At 49.6% G+C, this 23607-nt stretch overlaps 1 pseudogene; it reads left to right on the top strand.

The window, feature by feature from the left end:
• The first annotated feature begins 285 nt into the window (after window positions 1-285).
• The window catches only part of LOC147119883 (uncharacterized), a 34842-nt pseudogene continuing 11520 nt past the window's right edge, over window positions 286-23607 (top strand).

Genomic DNA, 23607 nt, shown 5'->3' with positions numbered 1-23607 from the left:
CAGCATTTTCTGTTGTTATTCAATACAGTGTTTGAAACAAAGCTGATTTATTAAATATTTATACAGAATATTAATCTCCAGCCCAGGTATAGGGGTTATAATGATCAGCAAAAAACACACTCTAACTGCTAGAATGAACATGGTTCAAAGCGCAATGTAATCCCAGTAAATCTTGTTCTATTCACGAACGTGGCCTTTCAAAGGTGGGGTTTTTACCCAGCATTCCCCGCGGGGGAGAAGGTGCCGCACCCAGACTACAGGTGCCCAGTGCGCAGGCGCGGAACCCCCTGGCTTTGGAGCATGCGCGGTGCGTGTCATCGCGGAAGACAGTGTGCCAATTAGGTCCTGATAAATTACTGAGAAGCGGCTGGACGGAGCGGAGTAATTTACCGGCGGGTGGGTGGAGAGGCTTCATAAACAACTGGTGTAGGACGGAAGCCGCGAATAAAAACCTGAAGGTCCCGCGTTTGCAGCTTCGGGGCTTCTCCCGGTCACAAACCCAGGATAACGGCCGCCATCTTGATGCAGTGAGTAGCAAAGCGCATGCGCAGACATTTTGGGCACGAACAGAGAGTGGGCGGGGCTTCAGTGTCTCTTCCCAACCGGGTCCTAGTGCCCGGGGAGTATGTGACTGACTCAGTTATTTGATTCAGACTCTCCACACTTAGAATTTCTCACCATCTCTCCTGAAGGCGCTGGGAAAAGCAGGTCAAACGGATAACATCCCACACAATGGCCCCCCTTTTACAGTCCCAGGGTTGGAATCCCCATGTACAGTCCCAGGGTTAGAATTCCCATGTACAGTCCCAGGTTTGGAATCCCCTTGTACAGTCCCAGATTAGAATCCCCAAGTACAGTCCCAGGGCTGGAATCCCCAAGTACAGTCCCAGGGTTGGAATCGCCAAGTACAGTCCCAGGGTTGGAATCCCCAAATACAGTCCCAGGGTTGGAATCCCCATGTACAGTCCCAGGGTTGGAATCCCCATGTACAGTCCCAGGGCTGGAATCCCCATGTACAGCCCCAGTGTTGGAATCCCCATGTACAGCCTCAGGCCTAGAATCCCCATGTACAGTCCCAGGGTTACAATCCCCATGTACAGTTCCAGGGTTGGAATCTCCATGTACAGTCCCAGGGGTAGAGTCCCCATGTACAGTCCCAGGGCTGGAATCCCAATGTACAGTCTCAGGGTTGGAATCCCATGTATAGTCCCAGGGTTGGAATCCCCACGTACAGTCCCAGGGCTAGAATGTCCCACGTACAGTCCCAGGGCTAGAATGTCCCACGTACAGTCCCAGGGCTGGAATCCCCATGGCTAGTCCCAGAACTGGAATCCCCATGTACAGTCTCAGGGTTGGAACCCCCGTGCACAGTCCCAGGGTTGGAATCCCCGTGCACAGTCCCAGGGTTGGAATCCCCGTGCACAGTCCCAGTGTTGAAATCCCCATGTACAGCCCCAGGCGTAGAATCCCCATGTACAGTCCCAGGGTTGGAATCCCCATGTACAGTCTCGGGGTTGGAATCCCCATGTACAGTCCCAGGGTTGGAATCCCCATGTACAGTCTCAGCGTTGGAATACCCATGTACAGTCCCAGGGTTGGAATCCCCATGTACAGTCCCAGGGTTAGAATCTCCATGTAGAGTCCCAGGGTTAGAATCTCCATGTACACTCTCAGGGTTGGAATCCCCATGTACAGTCCCAGGTATGGAATCCCATGTACTGTCCCAGGGTTGGAAACCCCATGTACAGTCCCGGGGTTAGAATCCCCATGTACAGCCCCAGGGCTGGAATCCCCATGCACAGTCCCAGGTATGGAATCCCATGTACTGTCCCAGGGTTAGAATCCCCATGTACAGTCCCAGGGTTGGAATCCCCATGTACAGTCCCAGGGTTGGAATCCCCATGTACAGCCCCAGGGTTAGAATCCCCATCTGCAGTCACAGGGTTGGAATCCCGATGTACAGTCCCAGGTTTGGAATCCCCATGTACAGTCCTAGGGTTGGAAACCCCATGTACATTCCCACGGTTGGAATCCTCATGTACAGTCCCGGGGTTGGAATCCCAATGGCTAGTCCCAGGGCTGGAATCCCCATGTACAGCCCCAGGATTTAAATCCTCATGTACAGTCTCAGGGTTGGATTCCCCATGTACAGTCTCAGGGTTGGATTCCCCATGTACGGTCCCAGGGTTGGAATCCCCATGTACGGTCCCAGGGTTGGAATCCCCATGTACGGTACCAGGGTTGGAATCCCCATGTACGTTCCCAGGGTTGGAATCCCCATGCACGTTCCCAGGGTTGGAATCCCCATGTACAGTCCCAGGGTTGGAATCCCCATGTACAGTCCCAGGGTTGGAATCCCCATGTACAGTCCCAGGGTTAGTATTCCCATGTACAGTCCGAGGGTTGGAATCCCCATGTACAGTCCCAGGGTTGGAATCCCCATGTACAGTCCCAGGGTTGGAATCCCCATGTACAGTCCCAGGGTGGGAATCCCCCTGTACAGTCCCAGAGCTGGAATCCCCCTGTACAGTCCCAGGTTTAGAACCCCCATGTACAGTCCCAGGATTGCAATCCCCATGTACAGTCCCAGGGTTGGAATTCCCATGTACAGTCTCGGGTTAGAATCCCCAGGGCTGGAATCCCCATGTCCAGTCCCAGGGCTGGAATCCCCATGTCCAGTCCCAGGATTGGAATCCCCATGTACAGTCCCAGGATTGGAATCCCCATGTACAGTCCCAGGATTGGAATCCCCATGTGCAGTCCCAGGTTTGGAATCCCCATGTGCAGTCCCAGGGTTAGAATCCCCATGTGCAGTCGCAGGGTTAGAATCCCCATGTACAGTTCCAGGGTTAGAATCCCCATGTTCAGTCCCAGGGTTGGAATCCCCAGGTACAGTTCCGGTGTTGGAATCCCCATGTACAGTCCCAGGGTTGGAATCCCCAGGTACAGTTCCGGGGTTGGAATCCCCATGTGTAGTCCCAGGGTTAGAATCCAAATGTATAGTCGCATGGTTGGAATCCCCATGTACAGTCCCAGGGTTAGAATCCCCATGTGCAGACCCTGGGTTGGAATCCCCATATGCAGTCCCAGGGTTGGAATCCCCATATGCAGTCCCAGGGTTAGAATCCCCATATACAGTCCCAGGGTTGGAATCCAAATGTATAGTCGCATTGTTGGAATCGCCATGTACAGTCCCAGGGTTAGAATCCCCATGTACAGTCCCAGGTTTGAAATCCCCATGTACAGTCCTAGAGTTAGAATCCCCATGTACAGTCCCAGGGTTGGAATCCCCATGGCTAGTCCCAGGGCTGGAATCCCCATGTACAGTCCCAGGGTTGGAATCCCCATGTACAGTCCCAGGGTTGGAATCCCCATGTACAGTCCCAGTGTTGGAATCCCCATATACAGTCCCAGGGTTGGAATCCAAATCTACAGTCCCATGGTTGGAATCCCCATGGCCAGCCCCAGGGCTGGAATCCCCCTGTACACTCCCAGGGCTGGAATCCCCATGTACAGTTCCGGGGTTGGAATCCCTATGGGCAGCCTCAGGGTTGGAATCCCCATGTACAGTCCCAGGGTTGGAATCCCCATGTACAGTCCCAGGGTTGGAATCCCCATGTACAGTCCCAGGGTTGGAATTCCCATGTACAGTCCCAGGGTTGGAATCCCCATGTACAGTCCCAGGGTTGGAATCCCCACGAACAGTCCCAGGGTTGGAATCCCCACGTGCAGTCCCAGGGTTGGAATCCCCACGTACAGTCCCATGGTTGGAATCCCCACGGCCAGTCCCAGTGTTGGAATCCCCACGTACAGTCCCAGGCTTAGAATCCCCACGTACAGTCCCAGGGTTGGAATCCCCACGTACAGTCCTAGGGATGGAATCCCCATGTACTGTCCCAGGGTTGGAATCTCCATGTAGAGTCCCGGGGTTGGAATCCCCATGTACTATCCCAGGGTTGGAATCTCCATGTACAGTCCCAGGTTTGGAATCCCCATGTGCAGTCCCAGGGTTAGAATCCCCATATACAGTCCCAGGGTTGGAATTCAAATGTATAGTCGCATTGTTGGAATCGCCATGTACAGTCCCAGGGTTAGAATCCCCATGTACAGTCCCAGGTTTGAAATCCCCATGTACAGTCCTAGAGTTAGAATCCCCATGTACAGTCCCAGGGTTGGAATCCCCATGGCTAGTCCCAGGGCTGGAATCCCCATGTACAGTCCCAGGGTTGGAATCCCCATGTACAGTCCCAGGGTTGGAATCCCCATGTACAGTCCCAGTGTTGGAATCCCCATATACAGTCCCAGGGTTGGAATCCAAATCTACAGTCCCATGGTTGGAATCCCCATGGCCAGCCCCAGGGCTGGAATCCCCCTGTACACTCCCAGGGCTGGAATCCCCATGTACAGTTCCGGGGTTGGAATCCCTATGGGCAGCCTCAGGGTTGGAATCCCCATGTACAGTCCCAGGGTTGGAATCCCCATGTACAGTCCCAGGGTTGGAATCCCCACGTACAGTCCCAGGGTTGGAATCCCCACGTACAGTCCCATGGTTGGAATCCCCACGGCCAGTCCCAGTGTTGGAATCCCCACGTACAGTCCCAGGCTTAGAATCCCCACGTACAGTCCCAGGGTTGGAATCCCCACGTACAGTCCTAGGGATGGAATCCCCATGTACTGTCCCAGGGTTGGAATCTCCATGTAGAGTCCCGGGGTTGGAATCCCCATGTACTATCCCAGGGTTGGAATCTCCATGTACAGTCCCAGGTTTGGAATCCCCATGTGCAGTCCCAGGGTTAGAATCCCCATGTGCAGTCCCAGGGTTGGAATCCAAATGTACAGTCCCAGGGATGGTATCCCCACGTACAGTCCCAGGGTTGGAATCCCCATGGCTAATCCCAGGGCTGGAATCCCCGTGGCTAATCCCAGGGATGGAATCCCCATGGCTAATCCCAGGGCTGGAATCCCCATGGCTAATCCCAGGGCTGGAATCCCCATGGCTAATCCCAGGGCTGGAATCCCCATGGCTAATCCCAGGGTTGGAATCGCCATGTACGGTCCTAGGGTTGGAATCGCCATGTTCGGTCCCAGGGTTGGAATCCCCATGTACGGTCCCAGGGTTGGAATCCCATGTACGGTCCCAGGGTTAGAATCCCCATGTACAGTCACAGGGTTGGAATCCCCATGTACAGTCACAGGGTTGGAATCCCCACGTACAGTCCCAGGGTTGGAATCCCCACGTACAGTCCCAGGGTTGGAATCCCCATGTACAGTCCCAGGGTTGGAATCCCCACGTCCAGTCCCAGGGTTGGAATTCCCACGTACAGTCCCAGGGTTGGAATCCCCACGTACTGTCCCAGGTTTGGAATACCCATGTACGGTCCCAGGGTTAGAATCCCCATGTACAGTCCCAGGTTTGGAATCCCCATGTACAGTCCCAGGGTTGGAATCCCCACGTACAGTCCCAGGGTTGGAATCCCCACGTCCAGTCCCAGGGTTGGAATTCCCACGTACAGTCCCAGGGTTGGAATCCCCACGTACTGTCCCAGGTTTGGAATACCCATGTACGGTCCCAGGGTTAGAATCCCCATGTACAGTCCCAGGTTTGGAATCCCCATGTACATTCCTAGGGTTGGAATCCCCCTGTACTGTCCCAGGGTTGGAATCCCCATGTACAGTCCCAGGTTTGGAATCCCCATGTACAGTCCCAGGGTTGGAATCCCCATGGCTCGTCCCGGGGCTGGAATCCCCATGTCCGGTCCCAGGGTTGGAATCCCAATGTACGTTCCCAGGGTTGGAATCCCCATGTACAGTCCCAGGGTTAGAATCCCCATGTACAGTCTCAGGGTTATAATCCCCATGTACATTCCCAGGCTTGGAATCCCCATGTACAGTCCTAGGGTTGGAAACCCCATGTACATTCCCACGGTTGGAATCCTCATGCACAGTCCCGGGGTTGGAATCCCCATGGCTAGTCCCAGGGCTGGAATCCCCATGTACAGCCCCAGGGTTGAAATCCCCATGTACAGCCCCAGGGTTGAAATCCTCATGTACAGTCTCAGGGTTGGATTCCCCATGTACAGTCTCAGGGTTGGATTCCCCATGTACGGTCCCAGGGTTGGAATCCCCATGTCTGGTCCCAGGGTTGGAATCCCCATGTACGGTCCCAGGGTTGGAATCCCCATGTACAGTCCCAGGGTTGGAATCCCCATGTACGGTCATAGGGTTGGAATCCCCATGTACGGTCCCAGGGTTGGAATCCCCATGTACGGTCCCAGGGTTGGAATCCCCATGTACGGTCCCAGGGTTGGAATCCCCATGTACAGTCCCAGGGTTGGAATCCCCATGTGCAGTCCCAGGTTTGGAATCCCCATGTGCAGTCCCAGGGTTGGAATCACCATGTGCAGTCCCAGGGTTAGAATCCCAATGTACAGTTCCGGGGTTGGAATCCCCATGGGCATTCCCAGGGTTGGAATCCCCATGTGCAGTCCCAGGGTTGGAAACCACATGTGCATTCCCACAGTTGGAATCCTCATGGACAGCTCCAGGGTTGAAATCCTCATGTACAGTCTCAGGGTAGGATTCCCCATGTACGGTCTCAGGGTTGGCATCCCCATGTACGGTCCCAGGGTTGGAATCCCCATGTACGGTCCCAGGGTTGGAATCCCCATGTACGGTCCCAGGGTTGGAATCCCCATGTACGGTCCCAGGGTTGGAATCCCCATGTGCGGTCCCAGGTTTGGAATCCCCAGATACAGTCCCAGGGTTGGATACCCCATGTACAGCCCAGGTTTGGAATCCCCGTACACAGTTCCGGGGTTGGAATCCCCATGTGCAGTCCCAGGGTTGGAATCCCCATGTACGGTCCCAGGGTTGGAATCCCCATGTGCAGTCCCAAGTTTGGAATCCCCATGTGCAGTCCCAAGTTTGGAATCCCCATGTGCAGTCCCAGGGTTGGAATCCCCATGTACCGTCCCAGGCCTGGAATCCCCATGTACAGTCCCAGGGTTAGAATCCCCATGTACAGTCCCAGGGTTAGAATCCCCATGTACAGTCCCAGGGTTGGAATCCCCATGTACAGTCACAGGTTTGGAATCCCCATGTACAGTCCCAGGATTACTATTCCCATGTACAGTCCCAGGGTTAGTATTCCCATTCACAGTCCCGGGGTTAGAATCCCTATGTACAGTTCCGGGGTTGGAATCCCCATGTACAGGTCCGGGGTTGGAATCCCCATGTGCAGTCCCGGGGCTGGAATCCCAATGTACAGCCCCGGGGTTAGAATCGCCATGTACAGTCCCAGGGTTGGAATCGCCATGTACAGTCCCAGGGTTGGAATCCCCATGTACATTCCCAGGGTTAGAATCCGCATGTACAGTCCCAGGGTTGCAATCCCCATGTACAGTCCCAGGGTTGGAATCCCCATGGCCAGTCCCGGGGTTGGAATCCCCATGTACAGTCCCAGTGTTGGAATCCCCATGGCCAGTCCCAGGGCTGGAATCTCCATGTACAGTCCCAGGGTTGGAATCTCCATGTACAGTCCCAGGTTTGGAATCCCCATCTACAGTCCCAGGGTTGGAATCCCCATATACAGTCCCAGGGTTGGTGTCGCCATGTACAGTCCCAGGATTGGAATCCCCGTGCACAGTCCCAGTGTTGGAATCCCCATGGCCAGTCCCAGGGCTGGAATCCCCATGTACAGTCCCAGGGTTGGAATCTCCATGTACAGTCCCAGGTTTGGAATCCCCATGCACAGTCCCAGGGTTAGAATCCCCATGTACAGTTCTAGGGTTGGAATGCTCATGTACAGTTCCAGGGTTGGAATCCCCACGGTCATTCCCAGGGTTGGAATCCCCACGTACAGTCCGAGGGTTAGAATCCCCACGTGCAGTCCCAGGGTTAGAATCCCCATGTTCAGTCCCAGGGTTAGAATCCCCATGTACAGTCCCAGGGTTGGAATCCCCAGGTACAGTTCCGGGTTTGGAATCCCCATGTGTAGTCCCAGGGTTAGAATCCCCATATACAGTCCCAGGGTTGGAATCCAAATGTATAGTTGCATGGTTGGAATCCCCATGTACAGTCCCAGGGTTATAATCCCCATGTACAGTCTCAGGGTTAGAATTCCCATGTACAGACCCTGGGTTGGAATCCCCATATACAGTCCCAGGGTTGGAATCCCCATATATAGTCCCAGGGTTGGAATCCCCATATACAGTCCCAGGGTTAGAATCCCCATATACAGTCCCAGGGTTGGAATCCAAATGTACAGTCGCATGGTTGGAATCCCCATGTACAGTCCCAGGGTTAGAATCCCCATGTACAGTCTCAGGGTTAGATTCCCCATGTGCAGTCTCAGGGTTAGAATTCCCATGTACAGTCCCAGGTTTGAAATCCCCATGTACGGTCCTTGGGTTAGAATCCCCATGTACAGTCCCGGGGTTGGAATCCCCATGTACAGTCCCAGGGTTAGAATCCCCATGTACAGTCCCGGGGTTGGAATCCCCAGGTACAGTTCCGGGGTTGGAATCCCCAGATACAGTCCCGGGGTTTGAATCCCCAGATACAGTCCCAGGGTTGGAATCCAAATGCATAGTCGCATTGTTGGAATCCCCATGTACAGTCCCAGGGTTAGAATCCCCATGTACAGTCCCAGGTTTGAAATCCCCATGTACAGTCCTAGGGTTAGAATCCCCATGTGCAGTCCCAGGGTTGGAATCACCATGGCTAGTCCCAGGGCTGGAATCCCCACGTACAGTCCCAGGGTTGGAATCCCCACGTACAGTCCCAGGGTTGGAATCCCCACGTACAGTCCCAGGGTTGGAATCCCCACGTACAGTCCCAGGGTTGGAATCCCCACGTACAGTCCCAGGGTTGGAATCCCCACGTACAGTCCCAGGGTTGGAATCCCCACGTACAGTCCCAGGGTTGGAATCCCCACGTACAGTCCCAGGATTGGAATCCCCACGTACAGTCCCAGGGTTGGAATCCCCACGTACAGTCCCAGGGTTGGAATCCCCTCGCACACTTCCAGGGTTGGAACCCCCGCGCGCGGTCCCAGGGCTGGGCTCCCCGCGCGCGGTCCCGGGGCTGGGCTCCCCGCGCGCGGTCCCGGGGCTGGGCTCCCCGCGCGCGGTCCCGGGGCTGGGCTCCCCGCGCGCGGTCCCGGGGCTGGGCTCCCCGCGCGCGGTCCCGGGGCTGGGCTCCCCGCGCGCGGTCCCGGGGCTGGGCTCCCCGCGCGCGGTCCCGGGGCTGGGCTCCCCGCGCGCGGTCCCGGGGCTGGGCTCCCCGCGCGCGGTCCCGGGGCTGGGCTCCCCGCGCGCGGTCCCGGGGCTGGGCTCCCCGCGCGCGGTCTCGGGGCGGGAACCCTCAGCCACTCCGAGTGCGGTTCTCAGACCCCGAGCCCGCGGCAACATCGAGTAAGAACGGCGATATATGTCCAAATCAGGGTAGAGTGTGACTTTGAGGGGAACTGGGAGGTGATGGTGTTCCCATGCACCTGCTGCCCTTGTCTTTCCAGGTAGTGGAGGTCACGTGTTTGGGAGGTGATGTCAAAGTTCTAGTCGCGTTACAGATGTATAAAGACGCTCTCCTTCACTCCTCCCCCTTCCACCTGACTCTCCTCCCATTGAGGCCAGAGTCTTGTGTTGGCCAAAACGGGTGGCGGGTTTCCTTCCCTGAAGGACATTAGTGAACCAGTTGGGTTTTTACGACAATCCAGCAGCTTTCATGGTTGCTTTTTTTCTTGTACTGGCCCCAGAAATTCCCAGATTCATTCAGCTCAATTTCACAACCTGCCTTTGTGTTTTTGTGGGTTCTCTCTCACTCTCCCTTTTTCCTGTTTTAAATTCATTTTGCAGGGTGTTCGAAGGGGAGGATTTGCAGACGGGAAACTCAAACCAAACATCACTTCAAGATCTGACAGAGTCACTCGATTCATCAGGACCTTTTGAACATGGAAGCAGAAAGCACCGTTCAGAGTGGGGAGAAACCGTACACGTGTTCTGTGTGTGGACGAGGCTTCCGCCGATCCTCTGGCCTGTCGAGACACAAGCGCAGTCACACTGGGGAGAGGCCGTTCGCCTGCACTGTGTGTGGGAAGGGATTCACTCAGTCATGCAACCTGCTGCAGCACTGCCGAGTTCACACTGACGAGAGACCTGTTGAATGTCAGGACTGCAGGAAGAGCTATAAAAGCTCCAGGGAACTGACACACCATCAATGTGTTCACACTGACGAGAGACCGTTCAAGTGCTCTTACTGCGGGACTGGGTTCAGGCGATCGTCTCACCTCACTGTACACCAGCGCACTCACACTGGGGAGAGGCCGTTTACCTGCTCCAAGTGTGGGAAGGGATTCACTCGTTCATCCAACCTGCTGATACACCAGCGAATTCACACCGGGGAGAGACCGTTCACCTGCTCTGAGTGTGGGAAGGGATTTGTGTGTTCATCCGAACTTCTGACACACCAGCGAGTTCACACCGGGGAGAGGCCGTTCACCTGCTCCGAGTGTGGGAAGGGATTCACTCAGTCTTCCCACCTGCTGATACACCAGCGAATTCACACTGGGGAGAGACCGTTCAACTGCTCTGAGTGTGGGAAGGGATTCACTCGGTCATCCCACCTGCTGATACACCAGCGAGTTCACACTGGGGAGAGACCGTTCACCTGCTCTGACTGTGGGAAGGGATTCACTGAGTCATCCAACCTGCTGACACACCAGCGAGTTCACACTGGGGAGAGACCGTTCACCTGCTCTGTGTGTGGGAAGGGATTCACTCAGTCATCCACCCTGCTGACACACCAGCGAGTTCACACTGGGGAGAGGCCGTTCACCTGCTCTGAGTGTGGGAAGGGATTCATGTGTTCATCCCACCTGCTGAAACACCAGCGAGTTCACACTGGGGAGAGACCGTTCACCTGCTCTGTGTGTGGGAAGGGTTTCACTCAGTCATCCCACCTGCTGAAACACCAGCGAGTTCATATTAGGGAGAGGCCGTTACCTGCTCCGTGTGTGGGAAGGGATTCACTCAGTCATCCGACCTGCTGAGACACCAGGTGTCAAACTGCGATCTGTTCCTGACTGAAAGTGAAACGGCAGGGTTAAGTTCCCAGTCTAAAAATGACTGGTAATTACTCTATGAAGGTTTAACGTGTTCATAGAATCATAGAATGGTTACAGCACAGAATGTGGCCATTCGGCCCATTGAGCCCGTGTTGGCTCTGTGCAAGAACACTTCAGCTAGTCCCACTCCCCCACCCTTCCCTCGTAGCCCTGCAAATTTTTGTCCTTCAGGTACTCATCCAGTTCCCTTTTGAAAGCCACGATTGAATCTGCCTCCACCACCCTTTCAGGCAGTGCATTCCCGATCCTAACCACTCACTGTGTAAAAAGTTTTTCCCCATGTCACTTTTGATTCTTCTGCCAATCACCTTAAATCTGTGTCCTCTGGTTCTCGACCCTTCCGCCAATGGGAACAGTGTCTCTCTATCTACTCTGTCTAGACCCCTCATGATTTTGAACACCTCTATCAAATCTACTCTCAACCTTCTCTGCTCTAAGGAGAACAACCCGATCTTCTCCAGTCTATCCACGTAACTAAAGTTCCTCATCCCTGGAACCATTCTTGTAAATCTTTTCCGCACCCTCTCTAAACCTTCACATCCTTCCTGAAGTGCGGTTCCCAGAATTGGACACAGTATTACAGTTGTGGCCGAACCAGTGTTTTATAAAATAGCAAAATACTGCGGATGCTGGAAATCTGAAATAACAACAGAAAATGCTGGAAATACTCAGCAGGCCAGGCAGCATCCGTGGAGAGAGAAACAGATGAAGTGTCCCAGACCTGAAACGTTAACTCTGTTTCTATCTCCACGGGTGCTGCCTGGCCTGCTGAGTATTTCCAGCATTTTCTGTTGTTATTTCAGTGTTTTATAAAGGTTCATCATAACTTCCTTGTGTTTGTACTCTCTGCCTCTACCTATGAAGCCCAGGATCCCGTAAGCTTTTTTAACCACTTTCTCAGCCTGCCCTGCCACCATCAACGATTTGTGCTCATAAACCCCCAGGCCTCTCTGTTCATGCACCCGCTTTAGGATTCGACCCTTTAGTTTATATTGCCTCTCCTCGTTCTTCCTACTAAAATGTATCACTTTGCATTTTTCTGTGTTAAATTCCATCTGCCACATGTCCGCCCATTCCACCAGCCTGTCTCTGTCCTCTTGAAGTCTGTCACTATCTTCCTCACTGTTCACTATACTTCCAAGTTTTGTGTCATCTGCAAATTTTGAAATTGTGCCCTGTACACCCATGTCCAAGTCATTAATATATATCAAGAAAAGCAGTGGTCCTAGAACCGACCCCTGGAGAACACCACTGTATAACTTCCTCCAGTCCGAAAAACAACCGTTCACCACTACTCTCTGTTTCCTGTCACTTAGCCAATTTCGTATCCATGCTGCCACTGTTCCTTTTATTCCATGGGCTTCAACTTTGCTGGCAAGCCTATTATGTGGCACTTTGTCAAACGCCTTTTGGAAGTCCATGTTCACTACATCAACTGCATTGCCCTCATCAATTGTTTCTGTTACCTCATCAAACAACTCAATCAAGTTAGCTAAACACGATTTGCCTTTGACAAATCCGTGCTGGCTTTCCTTAATTAATCCACACTTGTCCAAGAGACTGTTAATTTTGTCCTGGATTATAATTTCTAAAAGCTTCCCCACCATCGAGATTAAACTGACTGGCCTGTAGTTGCTGGGTTTATCCTTACACCCTTTTTTGAACAAGGGTGTAACATTTGCAATTCTCCAGTCCTCTGGCACCACCCCCGTATCCAAGGAGGATTGGAAGATTATGGCCAGTACCTTTGCAATTTTCACCCTTACCTTCAGCATCCTGGGATGCATCCCATCTGGTCCTGGTGACTTATCTACTTTAAGTACAGCCAACCTTTATAGTACCTGCTCTTTATCAATTTTTCTCCCATCAGTATCTCAACTACCTGCTTTCACTGTGACTTTGGCAGCTTCTTCTTGGTAAAAACAGATGCAAAGCACTCATTTAGTACCTCAGGCATGTCATCTGCCTCCATGCATAGGTCTCCTTTTGGTCCCTAATCGGCCCCACCCCTCCTCTTACTACCCGTTTATTATTTATACGCTATAGAAGACATTAGGATTGCCTTTTATGTTAGCTGCCAGTCCATACTCATACTCTCTCTTTGCCCCTCTTATTTCCTTTATCACTTCCCCTTTGAACGTTCTATATTCAGCCTGGTTCTCACTTGTATTCTCAACATGACATCTGTCATACTCCCGCTTATTCTGCTTCAAATTACTCCCTATCTCTTTCATCATTCAAGGAGCTCTGGCTTTGGTTGTCCTACCTTTTCCCCTCGTGTGAATGTACCTTGACTGTGCCTGAACCATCTCCTCTTTAAAGGCAGCCCTCTGTCCCTGCACACTCTTTAAAACTGTGCCATTAAGTGTATATTGCCTCTCCCTGTTCCTTCTGGCAAAATGCATCACCTCACACTTCTCTGTATTAAATTCCATCTGCCGATTGTCTGCCCATTCTGCTCGCCTTTCTATGTCCTGTTGCAGTCGATTGGTATCATCCTCACTGTTTGGCACACCCCCAAGTTTGGTGTCATTGGGAAATTTAGAAATTCTACTCTGTATTCCAATATCCAGGTCATTTATTTTTATATATATAGATATATATCAAAAAAGCAGTGGCCCCAGCACTGACCCTTGGGGAACACCACTGTCTACCATCCTCCAGTCTGAAAAACAGCCATTTACCACAACTGGCTGTTTTCTGTCCTTTAGCCAATTCCTTATCTAAGCTGCCACTGACCCACCTTTTCCATAGCCTCAATTTTGTTAACCAGCCTTCTATGTGGTACTTTGTCAAACGCCTTCCTAAAATCCATGTAGACAACATCCATTGCATTCCCTTCATCAATCCTCCCTGTAACTTCATCAAAAAGTTCAATTAGATTAGTCAAACACGATCTGCCTTTTACAAATCCGTGTTGGCTCTCCTTAATGAGCTTAAACCTCTCCAAGTGCCCATTATATCCAGGAATATTTAGTACCCAATCCTGCCATTTTTTGAGCCAGGTCTCCGTTATTGCCACGACATCATATTTCCATGTGGCTATCTGCGCCTGCAACTCACCAACCTTATTTACCATGCTTCGTGCGTCTACACACATGCACTGTAAACCGATCTTAGACCTTGTTGTATCCTCTCTTAGTCTGATTCCATCTATTACCTTACTCTGTCTTACTATAATGCTATCTGTCTCTCCTAATCCTTTGTTGCTCCTTTCTAATGCTACATCCTGGTGCCCATCCCCCTGCAAAATTAATTTAAACCCTCCCCAACAGCACTAACTTCTGGACTCTCCAGCCAGGGGGAAAAACCTCTCAATCCCCCCTCAGAATCTTATGTTTCAATGAGATCACCTCTCATCTAAATTCCCGAGCGTATAGGCCCAATTTACTCAATCTCCTCATAGGACAAGCCTCTCATCCCAGGGATCAATCTAGTGAACCTTCATTGCACCGCCTCTAAGGCATGTATGTCCTTCCTCAGATAAGGCGACAAAAGCTCCAGGTGTGGTCTCACCAAAGCCCTGTACAATTGTAGCAAGACTTCCTCACTCTTGTATTCCAACCCCTTGCAATAAAGGCCAACGTGCCATTTGCCTTCCTAATTGCTTGCTGTACCTTCATGCTATCTTTGTGTGTTTCCTGTACGAGGACACCTAAATCTCTCTGAACTCCAACATTTAATAGTTTCTCACCATATAAAATATATTCTGTTTTTCTATAGTTCCGACCAAAGTGAATAACCTCACATTTCCCCACATTATACTGCATCTGCCACCTTATTGCCCACTCACTTAACCTGTCTATATGCCTTTGCAGACTCTGTGTTCTCCTCACAGCTTACTGTCCCACCTAGCTTTGTATCATCAGCAAACTTGGATACATTGCACTCGGTCCCTTCATCAAAGTAATTGATATAGATTGTAAATAGCTGAGGCCCAAGCACTGATCCTTGCAGCACCCCACTAGTTACAGCCTGCCAAACAGAAAATGACCCATTTATCCCCACTCCCTGATTTCTGCCCGTTAACCAATCCTCTATCCATGCTAACATATTACCCCCAACCCCACGAGCCCATATCTTGCGTAGCAACCTTTTATGTGGCACCTTATCGAATGCATTTTGGAAGCCCAAATATACTACATCCACTGGTTCCCCTTTATCTACCCTGCTAGTTACATCCTCAAAAAACTCTAATGAATTTGTTAAACACAATTTACCTTCTAAAACCATGTTGACTCTGCCTAATCATGTTATTATTTTCTCAGTGTCCTGTTACCACTTCCTTAACAGTGGATTCCAGCATTTTCCTGACGACTGATGTCAGGTTAACTGGCCTGTAGTTCCCTGTTTTCTCTCTCATAAGAACATAAGATAAGAACATAAGAAATAGGAGCAGGAGGAGGCCAATCGGCCCCTCGAGCCTGCTCCACCATTCAATAAGATCATGGCTGATCTGATCCTAACCTCAAATCTTCTATCACTGTGCATCCACCCGAACCCATGTGATCTCCCGGGAGAGGCGAAACACCAGATAAAGACCCAATGGCCAATTTGGGAGAAAAAAATCTGGGAAATTCCTCTCCGACCCATCTACGCGATCGAAATTCTTCCAGGAGATCACTCTGTCCCTATATTTTCTACAGTACTTACCTTCTGTAAAGGCGATCTCAACCCCAGCCAGGAACAGGAATATAACCATCTCCTGAAATCTAACAGAATTAGAAAACAGTAGGAGCAGAACCAGGCTACACGGCCCCTGGGCCCACTCCACTACCCACAGGGCCATGACCATTCCGAACCTAGACTCATGTCCAATTTCCTGCCCGCTCCCCGTAACCCTTAATTCCCTTTACTTCTAGGAAACTATCTATTTCTGTTTTAAATTTATTTAATGATGTAGCTTCCACAGCTTTCTGGGGCAGCAAATTCCACAAACCTACCACCCTCTGAGTGAAGAAGTTTCTCCTCATCTCAGTTTTGAATGAGCAGCCCCTTATTTTAAGATTATGCCCCCTAGTTCTAGTTTCACCCATCATTGGGAACATCCTCACCGCATCCACCCAATCAAGCCCCTTCACAATCTTATATGTTTCAATAAGATCGCCTCTCATTCTTCTGAACTCCAATGAGTAGAGTCCCAATCTACTCAACCTCTCCTCATATGACCACCACCTCATCCCCGGGATTAACCGAGTGAACCTTCTTTGTACTGACTCGAGAGCAAGTATGTCTTTTCTTAAGTATGGACACCAAAACTGTATGCAGTATTCCAGGTGCGGTCTCACCAATACTTTGTACAACTGCAGCAATACCTCCCTGTTTTTATATTCCATCCCCCTAGCAATAAAAGCCAACATTCCATTGGCCTTCTTGATCACTTGCTGCACCTGCATACTAACTTTTTGAGTTTCGTGCACCAGGACCCCCAGATCCCTTTGTACTACAGTACTTTCCAGTTTCTTGCCATTAAGATAATAACTTGCTCTATGATTTTTCCTGCCAAAGTGCATAACCTCACACTTTCCAGTATTGTATTCCATCTGCCAAATCTCTGCCCACTTAGCCTGTCTATGTCCCTTTTGCAGGTTTTTTATGTCCTCCTCACTCACTACTTTCCGTCACATCTTTGTATCATCTGCAAACTTTGATATGTTACACTCGGTCCCCTCCTCCAAATCGTTAATATAGATTGTAAAGAGTTGGGGACCCAGCACTGACCCCTGCGGAACACCACTAGTTACTGGTTGCCAATCTGAGAACGAACCATTTATCCCAACTCTCTGCTTTCTGTTAGAGAGCCAATCCTCCACCCACGCCAGAATATTACCCCCAATCCCGTGATTTTTTATCTTGAGCAATAATCTTTTGTGTGGCACCTTGTCAAATGCCTTTTGGAAGTCTAAATACACTACGTCCACTGGTTCCCCTTTATCCACCCTGTATGTTACTTCCTCAAAAAACTCCAGCAAATTTGTCAAACATGACTTCCCCTTCATGAAACCATGCTGAGTTTGTCCTATTAAATTATGTTTATCCAAATGTCCCGTTACTGTCTCCTTAATAATGGACTGTAACATTTTACCAACCACAGATGTTAGGCTAACAGGTCTATAGTTTCCAGCCTTCTGCCTACTACCCTTTTTAAATAAGGGTGTTACATTAGCAGTTTTCCAATCTGCCGGGACCTTTGCTGAGTCCAGTGAGTTTTGGAAAATTATTACCAATGCATCCACAATCCCTACCGCTACTTCCCTCAAGACCCTAGGATGCAAGCCATCCGGTCCAGGGGATTTATCCGCCTTGAGTCCCATTATTTTACCAAGTACCACTTCCTTAGTGATTTTAATCGTATTTAGTTCCTCCCCCCCCCCTAGAGCCCCCTGTTTGTCCAGTGTTGGGATATTCTTAGTGTCCTCTACTGTAAAGACTGATACAAAATAATTGTTCAGTGTTTTTGCCATCTCCATGTTTCGCACCATTAATTTCCCGGTCTCATCCTCTAAGGGACCAACATTTACTTTAGCCACCCTTTTTCTTTTTATATAACTATAGAAACTTTTACTGTCTGTTTTTATATTTTTTGCTAATTGACTTTCATAATCTATCTTCCCTTTCTTAATCAATCTTTTAGTTATTTTTTGCTCTCTTTTAAAGACTTCCCAATCTTCCATCCTCCCACTAGATTTGGCTACCTTATATGCCCTTGTTTTTAGTTGGATACTATCCTTAATTACTTAGCCACGGATGGCTATCTTTTCTTTTACACCCTTTTTTCCTCAGTGGAATATATATTATTTGGAAGTTGTAAAATAACTCCTTAAATGTACACCACTGATCATGTACCGTCTTACCCTTTAATCTATTTTCCCAGTCCACTCTAATCAATTCCGCTCTCATACCTTCATAGTCTCCTTTATTCAAGCTCAGCACGCTTGTTTGAGATCCAACCTTCTCACCCTCTAATTGAATATGGAACTCAACCATGTTATGGTCACTCATTCCAAGGGGATCCTTTACTAGGACATTTTTAATTCATCCTGTCTCATTACACAGGACCAAATCTAAGGTTGCTTGCCCACTGGTTGGTTCAGTTACATACTGCTCAAGAAACCCATCCCTAATACACTCAATGAACTCATCCTCAAGGCAGCCCTGCCCAATTTGATTTGTCCAGTTAATATAATTAAAATCCCCCATAATTATAGCTGTTCCCTTATTACAAGCCTCAACTATTTCCTGATTAATACGCCGTCCAACAGAGTTGCAACTGTTCGGAGGCCTATAGACTACACCCACTAGTGTTTTTTTCCCCTTATTATTCCTTATCTCCACCCAAACTGTTTCACTATCCTGCTCCTTTGACCCAATATCATTTCTCTGTATTATAGTGATTCCTTCCTTTATTAACATAGCCACCCCACCTCCTCTCCCTTCCTGCCTGTCCTTCCTGATGGTTAAATAACCTGGTATGTTTTATTCCCAGTCATGGTCACCCTGCAGCCATGTTTCTGTAATGGCCACAAGATCATACCCATATGTCGTTATTTGTGCCGTTAACTCATTCAATTTGTTACGAATGCTACGTGCATTCAGATAAAGAACTTTCAAATATGTTTTGTAACACTTAGTTCCTGTTTTTTCCCTTTTTAGTACTTTACTTTTGGCTCCATACCTTCTGTCCCTTCCTGACACATTCTGTTTTTTAATTGCCCCACTGCTACCTAAGTCTATGACCTTCTCTGTTGTCATTTCTATTATTTGCTCTCCAGAAACCTCCCCCCCACTAATTAGTTTAAAGCCGTCTCTACAGCCCTAGTTATATGATTCGCCAGGACTCTAGTCCCAGCACTGGCCAAGTGGAGTCCGTCCCAACGGAACAGCTCCCTCCTGTCCCAGTATTGGTGCCAGTGTCCCAAGAAGCAAAACCCATTTCTCCCACACCAGTCTTTGAGCCACGCATTTAACTCTTTAATTTTATTTATCCTAGCCATATTCGCTCGTGGCTCAGGTAATAACCCAGAGATTATTACCCTTGAGGTTCTGTTTTTTAATTTGACCCCTAGCTGCTCATACTCCTTTAACAGAACCGTCTTCCTTGTCCTATCTACGTCGTTTGTACCAACATGGACCACGACAACTGGATCCTCCCCCTCCCACTCCAAGTTTCTTTCCAGCCCAGAAGAGATGTCCTTAACCCTCGCACCGGGCAGGCAACACAGCCTTCGGGACTCCCGCTCTTGACTGCAGAGATCCCTATCTATCCCCCTAATGATACTATCCCCTACCACTACAACATTTCTTTTTACTCCCTCCACTTGAATGGCCCCCTGTACCACGGTGCTGTGGCCAGGTTGCTCATCCTCCCTGCAGTCCCCGCTCCCGCCCTCACAGGGAGTAAGAACCTCGATCCTGCTGGACAAGAACAAGGGCTGCGTCTCCTTCAACACTACATCCTAGATCCCTGTACCTTCCTCACTCGTAGTCACACCGTCCTGTCCCTAACCACGGACTACATCTGCAGTAATTAACTTCATAGGTGTGACCATCTCCTGAAACATAGAGTCCAGGAACTTCTCCCCCTCCCTGATGTGTCGCAGTGTCTGAAGCTCGGTCTCAAGCTCCATAACATGGAACTTGAGTTCCTCTAGCAGCAAACACTTGTCGCAGATGTAATCACCATGAGCCTCAATGGGGACCACCGGCTCCCACATCTCGCAACAGTAACACATCACCTGCTCCATTCTATATAATTAATTAAATTTCTTATTATTAGTTATGAAGACCCTGCCCGGATATAGATGATAATGTCACACCACTATTCAAAGGACTTACCAACTTAAAGGTATAAAAGAGAAGAGAAGGAAGAAAACCAACCAACCAGCTGATCACCAACCTCCTCCTTGAATACTGTCTGTGGGGCCTGTTTGGTTGACTCGTCTCGCTGCTCCGCCTCCGCAGTGTTGTCCAAGCCTGGGAGTGGGGAACAAAACAGAGCAGAAAACACACCCTCACCTCCCACTTGTCCGAACTCTCCCACTAAGCAAAACTCCAGCACCACTCAATGCACAAGGCACTCCGTGCACTGCACTAGCCCCTCCCCTTTTATACCCGGATTCTACTTCCGGTTTAAACTGCCCAAGAGTTTAAAAAACCCTTTCTTGAATAGCGGTGTTACATTTGCTATCTTCCAATCTGCTGGGACTGTTCTAGAATCTGGGAAATTTTGGAAGATCACAACCAATGCATCCACTATCTCTGCAGCCACCTCTTAGAACCCTCAGATGTAGGCCGTCAGGTCATTGGGATTTGTCGGATTTTAGTCCCATTAGTTTCTCAAGTACTTTTTCTCTACTGATATTAATTACTTTAAGTTCCTCACTCTCATTAGCCCCTTGGTTCCCCACTATTTTGGGTCTGCTTTTTGTGTGTTCTACTATGAAAACAGATATACAATATTTGTTTAAAATCGCTGCCATTTTCTTGTTCCCCAATATAATTTCTCTTGTCTGAGCCTCTAAGGGACCAATGTTTACTTTTGCTTCTCTCTTTACTTGTAGAAGGACTTACAGTCTGTTTTCATATTTCTTGCTAGTTTACTCTCATTCTATTTTCACATACTTGAAGAGGACTAATTTGTAATGATATGGGGGAAAGCTGGAGTGTGGGACGACACGGGATAGGAGCAGGAGTAGGCCATATGGCCCCTTGATCCTGCTCCACCATTCAATAAGACCATGGCTGATCTTTGACCTCAACTCCACTTTCCCACCCGCTCTGCATATCCCTTGATTCCCTTAATATCCAACAATCTATTGATCTCAGCCATGAATATACTCAATGACTGAGCATCCACGGCCTTCTGGGGTAGAGAATTTTAAAGATTCACAACCCTCTCCTCTCAGTCCTAAATGACCTACCCTTATCCTGAGACTATGCTCCCTAGTTCTAGACTCTCCAGCCCGGGGAAGCAGCCTCTCAGCATCTACCCTGTCAAGCCCTCTCAGAATCTTATATGTTTCACTGAGATCACCTCTCATTTTTCTAAACTCCAGAGAGTATAGGACCAATCTACTCAATCTCTCATCATAGGACAGCCCTCTCATCCCAGGAATCAATCTAGTCAACCTTCGTTGCACCCTCTCTAAGGCCTGTATATCCTTCCATAGGTACAGAGACCAAAACTGTCCACAGAACTCCAGGTGTGGTCTCACCAAAGCCCTGTACAATTGTAGTAAGGCTTCCTTACTCTTGTATTCCAACCCCTTGCAATAAAGGCCAACATGCCATATGCCTTCCTAATTGCTTGTTGTACCTGCATGCTAACTCTCTGTGATTTGTGTTCGAGGAAACCCAAATCCCTCTGAACAACATTTAATAATTTCTCACCATTTAAAAAATATTCTGTTTTTCTATCCTTCCTACCAAAGTGAATAACCTCACATTTCTCCACATTATATTCCATCTTCTTGCCCACTCACTTATCCTGTCTATATCGCTTTGCAGACTCTGTGTCCTCCTCACAGGTTACTGTCCCACCTGGCTTTGTATCGTCAGCAAACGTGGAGACGTTAAAAGGCCGACAGAAGCACAGCGGCTGAATGGTCTTTTTCTGTGCGGTAAGATTCTATAATTCTTAGGTTTAGTCTGACTTCCTTGTTTGTGTACTCAATGCCTCTGTGTATAAAGCCAAGTATCCCATAAGCTTTCTTAACAGCCTTATCAACTTGCCTTGCCACCTTCACAGATTTGTGAATATTCCCCCTCAGTGTTGAACCATTTCGATTGTCCTGCCCCTCGATGATCTTCCCCCCACAGTGCATCTCTTCAAAATGATCCACATTAAACTGCACCTGCCATGTGTCCGCCCATTTCACCAACCACTCGAAGTCCTCCTGAAGTCTGCTGCTATCCTGCTCACACTATGTTGCCAAGTTTTGTATCATCCGCAAATGTTGAATTGTCCTCCCGATACCCGTCCAGGTTATTTCTATATAACAGGAAAGGCAATGGTCCTAATACCCACCCCTGGGGGACCCCACTGCCCACTTCCCTCCAGTCAGACAAACAATTCTTCATTAGTTAGAAAGCAAGACTTCCTTACACTTGTCCTCCAACCCCCTGCAATAAAGGCCATTGGTGGAGTTTAATGGGCTGCTTGTGTCAATGGGCCACAGGAGGAGATTGTTTAACAGAAGGGGAGCGATTCTGGTCACCATATAAAAGGATATAGAGAGGCACTGGAGAGGGTGCAGAGAAGATCTACAAGGATGATACCAGAAATACGAGGGTACACCTGTCAGGAAAGGATGGACAGGCTGGGTCTCTTTTGAAAAAAGGTCTAATTTCATGAAAGGTCTTTAAGTTCATGAACGGTTTTGCTACAGTAGATACAGAGAGAATGTTTCCACTTGTGGGGAAGAGCATAACTAGAGGCCATCAATATAAGATAGTCGTCAAGAAATCCAATCGGGAATTCAGGAGAAACTTCTTTACCCAGAGAGTGGTGAGAATGTGGAACTCGCTACCACAGGGAGTGGTTGAAGCGAATAGTATAGATGCATTTAAGGGGCAGTTAGACAAGCGTATGAGGGAGAAGGGAATAGAGGGTTATGCTGATAGAGTTATATAGGGAAAGACGGGAGGAGGCTCGAGTGGAGCATAAATGCCAGCATGGACTGGTTGGGCCGAATGGCCTGTCTGTGCCGTATACCCTGTGTAATCCTGTGTAGTCACAGCAAACAGAGAGTTTAACAGACTGCCCATGGTCCACTGTAACCCCCACCTTCTCTCACTATTCACGGACACTGCTGCAGTAATTGCTCCTCTGACCTTTCCTCTCTTGTCCCTCCTACACCCCTAATACACGGCCCGACACAATCTCCCTCCCCCTACATCCTCACTGTGCTGGAATCCACACCAGTCTCCCCATCTGCTCCTTGTTCTCTCCCTGGATCCTAAAACTACTGAACTCAGTCTTCCCTCCTGAAGTCTACAGGCTCTAAAATTGAAGGTTGGTGTCCCTCAGTTCCGACTCCTCCCCTTCTCTCCTCTTTTCCCTCTTGGTGGTGTTCCGCATTCTGGGCCTTGGGCCTTGCCCGGGGATTCTCAGTATGAACAGGTGGGGTGTGTTTGGAGACAGGGTGTCCCCACTCTCCTCTTTCCCCCTTGGTTGTGTTCCACACTCTGGGCCTTGGGCCGTGCCCGAGGATTCTCAGTATGAACAGGTGGGATGTGTTTGGAGACAGGGTGTCCCCGCTCTCCTCCTCTTTCCCCCTTGGTTGTGTTCCACACTCTGGGCCTTGGGCCTTGCCCCGGGGATTCTCAGTATGAACAGGTGGGATGTGTTTGGAGACAGGGTGTCCCCGCTCTCCTCCTTTAAAGGGACAAGGAGACGACCAGCTGGGCTGAATGGCCCTGCTTTATGACATCACTGCAGTGCCTAGCAACCAACCTCCCTAAGCCCTGCTCATTATGGGCTGGCA

This window comes from Somniosus microcephalus, chromosome 4, assembly GCF_052327205.1.
Source record: "Somniosus microcephalus isolate GS21.2 chromosome 4, FLI_Smic_1.0, whole genome shotgun sequence".
Taxonomy (NCBI): Eukaryota; Metazoa; Chordata; class Chondrichthyes; order Squaliformes; family Somniosidae; genus Somniosus; species Somniosus microcephalus.
The sequence above is the reverse complement of the archived record's forward strand: the minus strand, read 5'-3'. Positions and strand labels throughout refer to the sequence as shown.